Source organism: Moschus berezovskii, chromosome 9, assembly GCF_049115385.1.
Source record: "Moschus berezovskii isolate FMDL1 chromosome 9, NW_MosBer_1.0, whole genome shotgun sequence".
Lineage (NCBI taxonomy): Eukaryota > Metazoa > Chordata > Mammalia > Artiodactyla > Moschidae > Moschus > Moschus berezovskii.
In genome coordinates, this window is record NC_142468.1 from 103,182,846 (window position 1) to 103,192,656 (window position 9,811).

Genomic DNA, 9,811 nt, shown 5'->3' on the forward strand with positions numbered 1-9,811 from the left:
GCCATAGGGTCACAAGAGTCAGACACAATTTAGTGAGTAAACCACCTCCAGAAGAGAGAAGATTAGCAATGTAAATTTGAAATGGCCCCAGAAATGGAATTGTGAATAATTTAAACTTCTTATATATTTCTGTTTTATTCATTTTTTCTTAAAATAAGTAGGTATTAATGAAATTAAAAGACACTTACTCCTTGGAAGGAAAGTTACGACCAACCTAGATAGCATATTAAAAAGCAGAGACATTACTTTGCCAACAAAGGTCCGTCTAGTCAAGGCAATGGTTTTTCCAGTGGTCATGTATGGATGTGAGAGTTGAACTGTGAAGAAAGTTGATCGCCGAAGAATTGATGCTTTTGAACTGTGGTGTTGGAGAAGACTCTTGAGAGTCCCTTGGACTGCAAGGAGATCCAACCAGTCCATTCTAAAGGAGATCAGTCCTGGGTGTTTATTGGAAGGACTGATGCTAACGCTGAAACTCCAATACTTTGGCCACCTCATGCGACGAGTTGACTCACTGGAAAAGACTCTAATGCTAGGAAGGATTGGGGGCAGGAGGAGAAGGGGACGACAGAGAATGAGATGGCTGGATGGCATCACCGACTCGATGGACACGAGTTTGAGTGTACTCCGGGAGTTGGTGATGGACAGGGAGGCCTGGCGTGCTGTGATTCATGGGGTCACAAAGAGTCAGACACGACTGAGCATCTGAACTGAACTGAACTGAACTGATAGGAGATTTTGTTCTGCTTCCTGAAGTGTTTTACAAATTTATTATGATAAGCTTGCTGTTAATTTTTCTTACCAAAATCTTTTTAAAGTTAATTCAAAAGTCTCAAGTTAACAATGTTAAAGAAGGCTTATTCTTTATGTCTAAATTGACAACATCCATTGGATCATAGAAAAAGCAAGAGAATTCCAGAACAATGTCTACATCTGCTTAATTGACTACTCTAAAGCCTTTCACTGTGTGGATCACAGCAAACTTTGGAAAATTCTTCAAGAGATGGGAATACCAGACCACCTTACTTGCCTCCTGAGAAACCTGTATGCAGGTCAAGAAGCAACAGTTAGAACCAAACATGGAACAAAGGACTGGTCAAAATTGGGAAAGGAGTATGTCAAGGCTGTATATTGTCACCCTGCTTATGTAATTTATATGCAGAGTGCATAATATGAAATATTGGGCTGGACGAAGCATCAGCTGAAATCAAGATTGCCGGGAGAAATATCAATAACCTCAGATATGCAGATGACACCACTCTTCTAGCAGAAAGCGAAGAGGAACTAAAAAGCCTCTTGATGAAAGTAAAAGAGGAGAGTGAAAGACTGGCTTGAAGCTCAACATTCAAAAATCTAAGATCATGGCATCCAGTCCCATCACTTCATGGCAAATATTTAGGGAAACAATGGAAACAGTGACAGACTTTATTTTCTTGGGCTCCAAAATCACTGCAGATGGTAACTGTAGCCATGAAATCAAAAGACACTTGTTCCTTGGAAGAAAAGCTATGACAAACCTAGACTACATATTAGAAAGCAGAGACATTACTTTGCCAACAAAGGCCTATCTAGTCAAAGCTACGTTTTTTTTCCAGCAGTCATGCATGGATGTGAAAGTTGGACTATAAAGAAAGCTGAGCGCAGAAGAATTGATGCTTTTGAACTGTGTTGTTGGAGAAGACTCTTGAGAGTCCCTTGGACTGCAAGGAGATCCAACCAGTCCATCCTAAAGAAAATCAGTCCTGAATATTCATTGGAAGGATTGGTGTTGAAGCTGAAGCTCCAGTACTTTGGCCACCTGGTGTGAAGAGTCAACTCATTGGAAAAGACCCTGATGCTGGGAAAGATTGAAGGCAGGAGGGAAAGGGACGACAGAGGATGAGATGGTTGAATGGCATCGCTGACTCGGTGGATATGAGTTTAAGCAAGCTCCAGGAGTTTGTGATGAACAGGAAAGCCTGGCATGCTGCAGTCCAAGAAGTCCCAAAGAGTCAGGCATGACTGAGGGACTGAACTGAACTGAATTCTTCCCTCAGAATGAAACGGGGGAATCTTGCTTGTGGAACTGAAGCTGAGCCAACAAACTAAGACTTTGATCCAGAGTTAATACATTGCTGGCTGAAGCAGCCACTGATAAACCTTTAGCAGCAAAATCTGGAAAGAATTTCGATGGTAGACTATCTCCAAAACTAAAACTGGTTCAAAACCAGTATACTGAATGCATACTTGATACTTCAAGAACAAAATAAAGCCTACGTAAAACACACAAATACACAACTTGTTAAGTCTTGTATTTCCTATAAATGTTCTTAGAAATTTTACTTGCTACCTAGAGCTCACTTAAGACACAATTGCTGCATGCGTAGTCTTGGGGACGTCACCAGTGTCCTCTTAATAGCATCAGTGTTATAGACTCATCACATAAGTACCCCAACTATGACCAAAATTTCCTCCTGGTTTTGTGCTCTTTCCTCAAACCAGTTCTCTTTTCTGTCATCTACAGTTTCTCTTCTGTATCTCAGTTCCTCAAGCTTTCTCATACGAAGTCTTCCCTGGAGAATATCTGAAACTGTCAATAAATTACATATGCACCAATAAATAAATTGTTAAGACCATTATAGTATGCGCGCATGCATGCTAAGTTGCTTCAGTCATGTCTGACTCTTTGTGACCCTATGGACTATAGCCTGCCAAGTTCCTCTGTCCATGGGGATTCTCCAGGCAAGAATACTGGAACGGATGTCCATGTCCTCTTCCAGGGGACCTTCCCCACCAAGGGATCAAACACAAATCTGTTATGTCTCCTGCTTTGGCAGGCAGGTTCTTTACCACTATCATTACTTGGGAAGTTCCCAGTAGGTATACGTGATAGAATATTTTACCAGTATTCAGTTCAGTTTAGTCGCTCTGCTTTATATTTTCATATTTGACTATCTTTCTTAGTTTTATTTTCTAAATTAGTCACATAATTTTCTGACATAGTGTAAATGTCTAGTAACAAGTCAAAAAGCAAATACCTACAGTGGTATGAAACTTAATTAAAATTTTTACATGCAAAAGGTGTCAGTGATATTATTTCTGGGATGAGAGTGCACTAGAAGAGGTATTTTCAGAGAGATTTAGTCCCGTGAGTCTCAGGCTTTTGAAGCTGTCTTCCTGAGACAATATTCTCAGAGTTGTATCAGCCCTATGTATGGGGAAGTGGCACGATTTGTGTATTTCAACAAGCTTTGCTTCGTTAATAGTTGTGTCTAGCTTTTCCCATATTCTTCCAGGCCTCTCTATCTATATCCAGGAATTCTTCCTAATTTTCCTCTTGAATTTCAAGCCATACCACAATGTGCCTGAGATTGTCTTTAACAGATTCAGCACAAATAAATATTATTGATTCTGAAACTACTAACAACAGTTTATAGGATCAATGTGAGTTAATAATTATAAACTGTTTAGAACAACATTTCATTTGGCTTTAAAGAAAAAGCAGAAAAAAGTGTTAAGAATCATAATTGATTTATAAAGAAACAATATAGAAAATATCAACAGAATTGAGAGACTTTGTGCTGACATTGGAATAAACACTTCCTAATTCATTCAAAAGGCTGCTGCTGCTGTTGCTAAGTCGCTTCAGTTGTGTCCGACTCCGTGCGACCCCATAGACAGCAGCACACCAGGATCCCCCGCCCCTGGGATTCTCCAGGCAAGAACACTGGAGTGGGTTGCCATTTCCTTCTCCAATGTGTGAAAGTGGAAAGTGAAAGTGAAGTCGCTCAGTCGTGTCCGACCCTTAGCGACCCCACGGACTGCAGCCCACCAGGCTCCTCCATCCATGGGATTTTCTAGGTAAGAGTAATGGAGTGGCTTATTCAAAAGGCTAGTCCTATCCAAATACCAAAGCCGGGAAAAGATATGACAAGATAAGAAAACTACAGACCAATATCCTCATGAATATAGACACAAAATTCTCAACAAATACTAGAAAACTGAATTCAGTAGCATATTAAAAGGCTTATACACATGACTAAGAAGAATTTATCCCATGAATTCAAGGAGAGTTCAACTTATGAAAATTAATTAATACACTACATTAGCAGATGCAAGATGTACTTCCTTAGCAACTTTCAAGTATGTAATATAGTTTAACTATAGCCACCATGCTGTACAGTTGAATTTATTCACGTTATAGCTGGAAGTTTGCACCCTTTGACCAACCTCCCCCCATTTCCTTCATTCCCCAGTTCCCAGCAATCACCATTCTCTCACTTTGGCCAAGAAGTTCATCGAATTTTTCCATAACACCTTACAGAAAAAACTGAAAAAAAATTTTTGGCCTCAAATACTTCTACGAATTTGAGTTGTCAACTCTTTTTACTCTAAAAAAAAGCAGCTTAAATATCTCTAACAAGCTACACAAGAACAGATATCTGATGGACAAGAAGAATGGTTTCTTCTTCTTCAAAGTTGGTATCAGGAACCCACTGGTAAAGTTTCCTATTGTAGCTATTATGACAATTCCAATTATTACTTAATTATTCCCCAGGAAACTTCAACTATACATGAATACTAGAGAATGAAAATAAATAAATAAAATCGATTTCCACATCTTCACTATTCTTTGGAGAATACTAGGACTTGGCATTTGATTATATATAAGTGAAAATTCAAAATTATCTCCTCTTTTAAAAAAATCTAATAGATCATTAAGAGAGAAAACCCCAAATCCCGAAAGATTATGTTGCAAGGAAGTATGCATATATATTTCCATCATCTATGCTTTTGTCTTAACCACAAACATGTGCCTTGAAACTCAAGAAAAAATATCTTATAGGGTTCACCCTTTGCAACTCTTAAAAGAATACAGACTGGATCATCCAGTTTCTTGAAAGTCCCTCACATGCCTTTTGCTCCATGGAGTAATATTTAATCTTCCATCCCTGAACTCTTCTCAGCATTCAGCCAAAACGTGAGTGGAAACCATATCATGTGAGCCACATGTGCTCCATAGTTTTCAAAAATAATTTAATAGGAAGCATTTTCTTCTTTGAGAAAACTAAATATTTCATGAGGGCAAAATGCTAACCCACCCCCCAAAAAAACCCTAAATAATATATGTTCCTTCTTGTTTACTTAAATCCTAGAATCTTAAGCTCCAAGTTTCACTTCTTTCTTTCTCTAAAGGGTGAATAAGAGATATAAGCAAAGAGGCTTAAGATTTCAAATGAAGATGCAGTTGTTGTTGTTCATATTAACTCATAAATTGTTGGATAAGAATTTATTTGGATGATTTCTGTTGTTTGGTAGTAGAGGAAATACAGCAAGTATTTCATCTCAGAGATTTATTCTTTTCCAAGCTCATATATTGTTTCTCACTTCCATTAGATTAATGAGCCCTGGTTTAACATGTATTAATTCTTTTTGAAGTAACAATTTTTCACATGTATGAGTCTTTGCTGTACATACAAGATTTATTCTAAATCTGTCACTGGACAATTACTGTCCCCAGGAAATATTCCAAAACAAAAAGGTAAGTATCAGTAATGATTTAAAATGAATCCTTTGTCAATGACTTTTCTGTACGTAAAATAAATTAACAGAGGTGGCTGATACTAGGATCCTGAGTAAAAAGGATTTAGAAATTTCTAAAAGACAGAGAGATAATCCATTCAAATACATAAATATCTTTCAAACAAGTTATTAGAAGATGTGTTTCCTAAGAAGCCTTGTGTAAATAGTGGGTTCTTTCTTTAAAAGTATTAACAGACTATTTTAGATAGCACCGTCACATATTTAGCTGGCTTAATTTACTACATCCAGATTTATACAATCCAAAGGGCATTGAGGATCTATAAATAGTCCTTTCAATTTGGGTGCCATCTCAATCATCAAATAAGAGTCAGTCTTCTATGTGGTCTGACTTAGGAATCCAGATATTACCTTCCTACACAGAAATATAGCAAAGGCCTCCCTGACTCAAAGTCTTGGATTCCCACCTCGAAAAAGATTCCTTGATTTATTAAATATTCTTTGTAAAATGCAAAAATATTTCCAATAGTGGAAAACAAATCAAAATTTTGCAAAAAATATATTAAAAGTTTATAGTAATCTCTTGATTATAAGCTCTAGAAGCTCAAGATCTGTCATGTCTGCAGCTGTTCCTCCAGCACTTAAAAGCCTACCTGACACAATGAACATGTTAATAGATATTTTTGAGGCTGAGTGCGACGAGTTGACTCACTGGAAAAGACTCTGATGCTAGGAGGGATTAGGGGTGGGAGGAGACGGGGACGACAGAGAAAGAGATGGCTGGATGGCATCACTGACTCTATGGACATGAGTTTGAGTGAACTCCGGGAGTTGGTGATGGACAGGGAGGCCTGGCGTGCTGTGATTCATGGGGTCGCAAAGAGTCAGACATGACTGAGCGACTGAACTGAACTGAACTGAATATTCTATTACAATGGAATATTACTGATACAATAATATATGTGGTATATATATGTGTGTGTGGGTGTATACTACATCTTCTTTATCCATTCATCTGTTGATGAACACTTGACTTGCTTCCATATCTGCCATTTGCAACAATGTGAATGGACCTAGAGAACATTCTGCTTAGTGAAATCAGTCAAAGAAATACAAACACTGTGTGATATCACTTATATATAAAATCTAAGTTGACCATGGATACCAAACACAGGCACATTAGAAAAACGTCATATGCATAGACATGTAATATCATTACTATAGGTAAACAGATGAAAGAACACACTAACATAGGTAATTTATCAGAATTACATACATTCCTAGTATCTAGTTAAGTTTAGAAAAGTAAAAATGTTTCCCTGTTTCATGTTTTCCCTCTTCTCTTACTGTGAATTTTTAAAGTAATATATGTTCAGTGCTGAGCCATGAAAGCCACAGTTTTGTTGCTAAAATTTTGTTTGCAATTTTATGAAATGCAAGGTAAAGAAATTTTTTTTTTTTTTCAGGAAAAATCAGTGCAGTCCATTAAAGCACAAACCACTGTCATCTCCAGGTCTTCCAGCCTAATGAATGTGTCCAGCAGAGAAACCACCCACTCTGTTACCCACTTTATCCTCCTGGGCTTTCCCTCAAGCCCAGAAATGCAGCTCCTCTACTTCGGGCTCTTCTCAGCAGCCTATATTCTGGCCCTGATGGGAAACACAGCCATTGTCTGTGCTGTGCAGTGGGATCAGCGCCTTCACACCCCCATGTACATCTTCTTGGGGAACTTCTCTTTCCTGGAAATATGTTATGTCACCACAACCGTCCCTAATATGTTGGCCAACTTCTTGTCCTCAAGCAAGTCCATCTCCTTTGTGAGTTGTTTTGCACAGTTCTACTTCTTCTTCTCTTTCGGGTGTGATGAGGGCTTCTACCTTTGCATCATGGCCTTTGACAGGTATCTTGCCATCTGCCAACCTCTGCATTACCCACGCATCATGACGAAAGAGCTCTACACTGGCCTCGTCATCTTTGGGTGGTCTGGGGGGTTCATTCTCTTCGTAACCCCAGTTGTTCTCATTTCACGGTTGCCCTTTTGCAACCCAAATATCATCGACCACTTTATATGTGATCCTGTCCCATTGATGATCTGTCTTGTTCTGAAGACACCACCACACAACTCATTTACTCTACTTTTAATGTTATGTTCATGATCGGTACATTTCTCTTCATCCTTTGCTCCTATGCACTGGTGATTCTGAATGTGGTAAGGATGCCCTCAGCAGCCAGCAAACGCAAGGCTTTCTCTACTTGTGCTTCTCATCTGGCTGTGGTAATTCTGTTTTTTGGCTCTGTTATGGTGATGTATGTTAGTCCTGGATCAGGACACCCAGTGAAAATGCAAAAATTCATTACCTTATTTTATTCTGTGATAACACCTTTATGCAATCCTCTAATATATAGCCTCAGGAACAAGAAGATGAAGGGTGCCCGAATGAAAGTCTTGGGATTGGACATGTTAATAAAATACAAATGAGAGCTACATTTTATCTCTCAAATGTAACTCACCTTAACAAGTCATGTGTAAAATAGATGGCTAGTGAGAACACACTGTATAGTGTGGGAAGTTCAGCTCAGTGTTCTGTGTTGATCTAGATGGGAAGGATGGAGGGTGAGGTGGGAGAGAGTTCCAAGAGGGAGGGAACATATGTACATGTGGCTGATTTACTTCATTATACAGCAGAAACTAATACAACATTGTAAGCAACTGTAGTCCAATTAAAAAACAAAAACAAATAAACAGTAAGCCTACAAAAATGATGTGATATATTTGTCTCCAAATTCATTGTTTTATTAAGCTACTGTACTGAGGGCCAGTTATCACCTTACTACCACTCACCACAAAATGCAGTAGTCTTATTTAAGAAAAAATATGTTTTAACAAGTGAATTCAACTTTGAAGTTGTGTGCTCACTCAGTTGTGTCTAACTCTTTGTGACTTCATGAACTGTAGCCCACCAGCCTCCTCTGTTCATAGAATTTTTCAGGCAAGAATATTAGAGTGGGTTGTCATTTCCTCCTGACCCAGGGATTCAACCCATGTCTCTGGTATCTCCTGCATTTGGTAGGTGGATTCTTTACTACTCCACCACCTGGGAAGCCCCCAAAGTTACTATCAAGTAAGTGAGATTTGTTATGTCTAAACCTATCAGTCCCTTTATACATAATTTGGTTTCTAAAAAGAAGATAGAAGTCTACTTTGCATTACTACGCTGAAGCAACTAATAATACACATGTAATAGAGATCATAGGTTGACTTGGGGATTAGTACTGTAAGCTGGTGATTTTCCACTGAGATATATTGACTGATAGAAAAGATCTGAGTTCGAAGAAGTTCCTCTTGCCAGAGTGTAGCATTTGTCTTCACTTCAAGGAAACAGACAAATAACTTTCAGTTCAGTTCAGTTCAGTTCAGTCGCTCAGTCGTGTCCGACTCTCCGCGACCCCATGAATCACAGCACGCCAGGCCTCCCTGTCCATCACCAACTCCCGGAGTTCACTCAAACTCATGTCCACAGAGTCCGTGATGCCATCCAGCCATCTCATTCTCCGTCGTCCCCTTCTCCTCCCGCCCCCAACCTTTCCCAGCATCAGAGTCTTTTCCAGTGAGTCAACTCGTCGCATGAGGTGGCCAAAGTATTGGAGTTTCAGCTTTAGCATCAGTCCCTCCAATGAACATCCAGGATTGATCTCCTCCAGAATGGACTGGTTGGATCTCCTTGCAGTATAAGGGACTCTCAAGAGTCTTCTCCAACACCACAGTTCAAAAGCATCGATTCTTCGGCGGTCAGCCTTCTTCACAGTCCAACTCTCACATCCATACATGACCACACCTATTAGAATGTCCAAAATTTGGAACACTGACAACACCAAATGCTCACAAGAATGTGGAACAAGAACTCTAATTCATTGCAAGTATGAATGAAACATGGTCCAGCCACTTTGGAAAGAATTGGCAGCTTGTTGCAAAACTAAACACGCTCTTACCATACAACCTAGCAAGTGTGCTCCTCAGTAATTACACAAAAGAGCTGAAACTTATGCCCACAAAAACCTGCACACAGATGTTTTTAGCATTTTTATTCAAAATTGACAAAGTTTGAAAGCAACCAAAATGGACACGATTGAAGCGACTTAGCAGCAGGAGCAGCAGCAGCAGCAAAATACAAAGAGTTACCTCAAAGGTGGGTGCAATTGATACTCTCAAAAGGAAGGTACACACACAGTTTGTTACAACGTATTTGGAGGGATCAGGGAAGGATAAGAGCAGGGTGGTAAAAACCAAATC

General features: G+C 39.2%; 1 pseudogene; it reads left to right on the forward strand.

The window, feature by feature from the left end:
* Positions 1–7,040: 7,040 nt before the first annotated feature.
* On the forward strand, positions 7,041–7,999 carry LOC148776798 (olfactory receptor 11H6-like; annotated as a pseudogene).
* Positions 8,000–9,811: the final 1,812 nt, after the last annotated feature.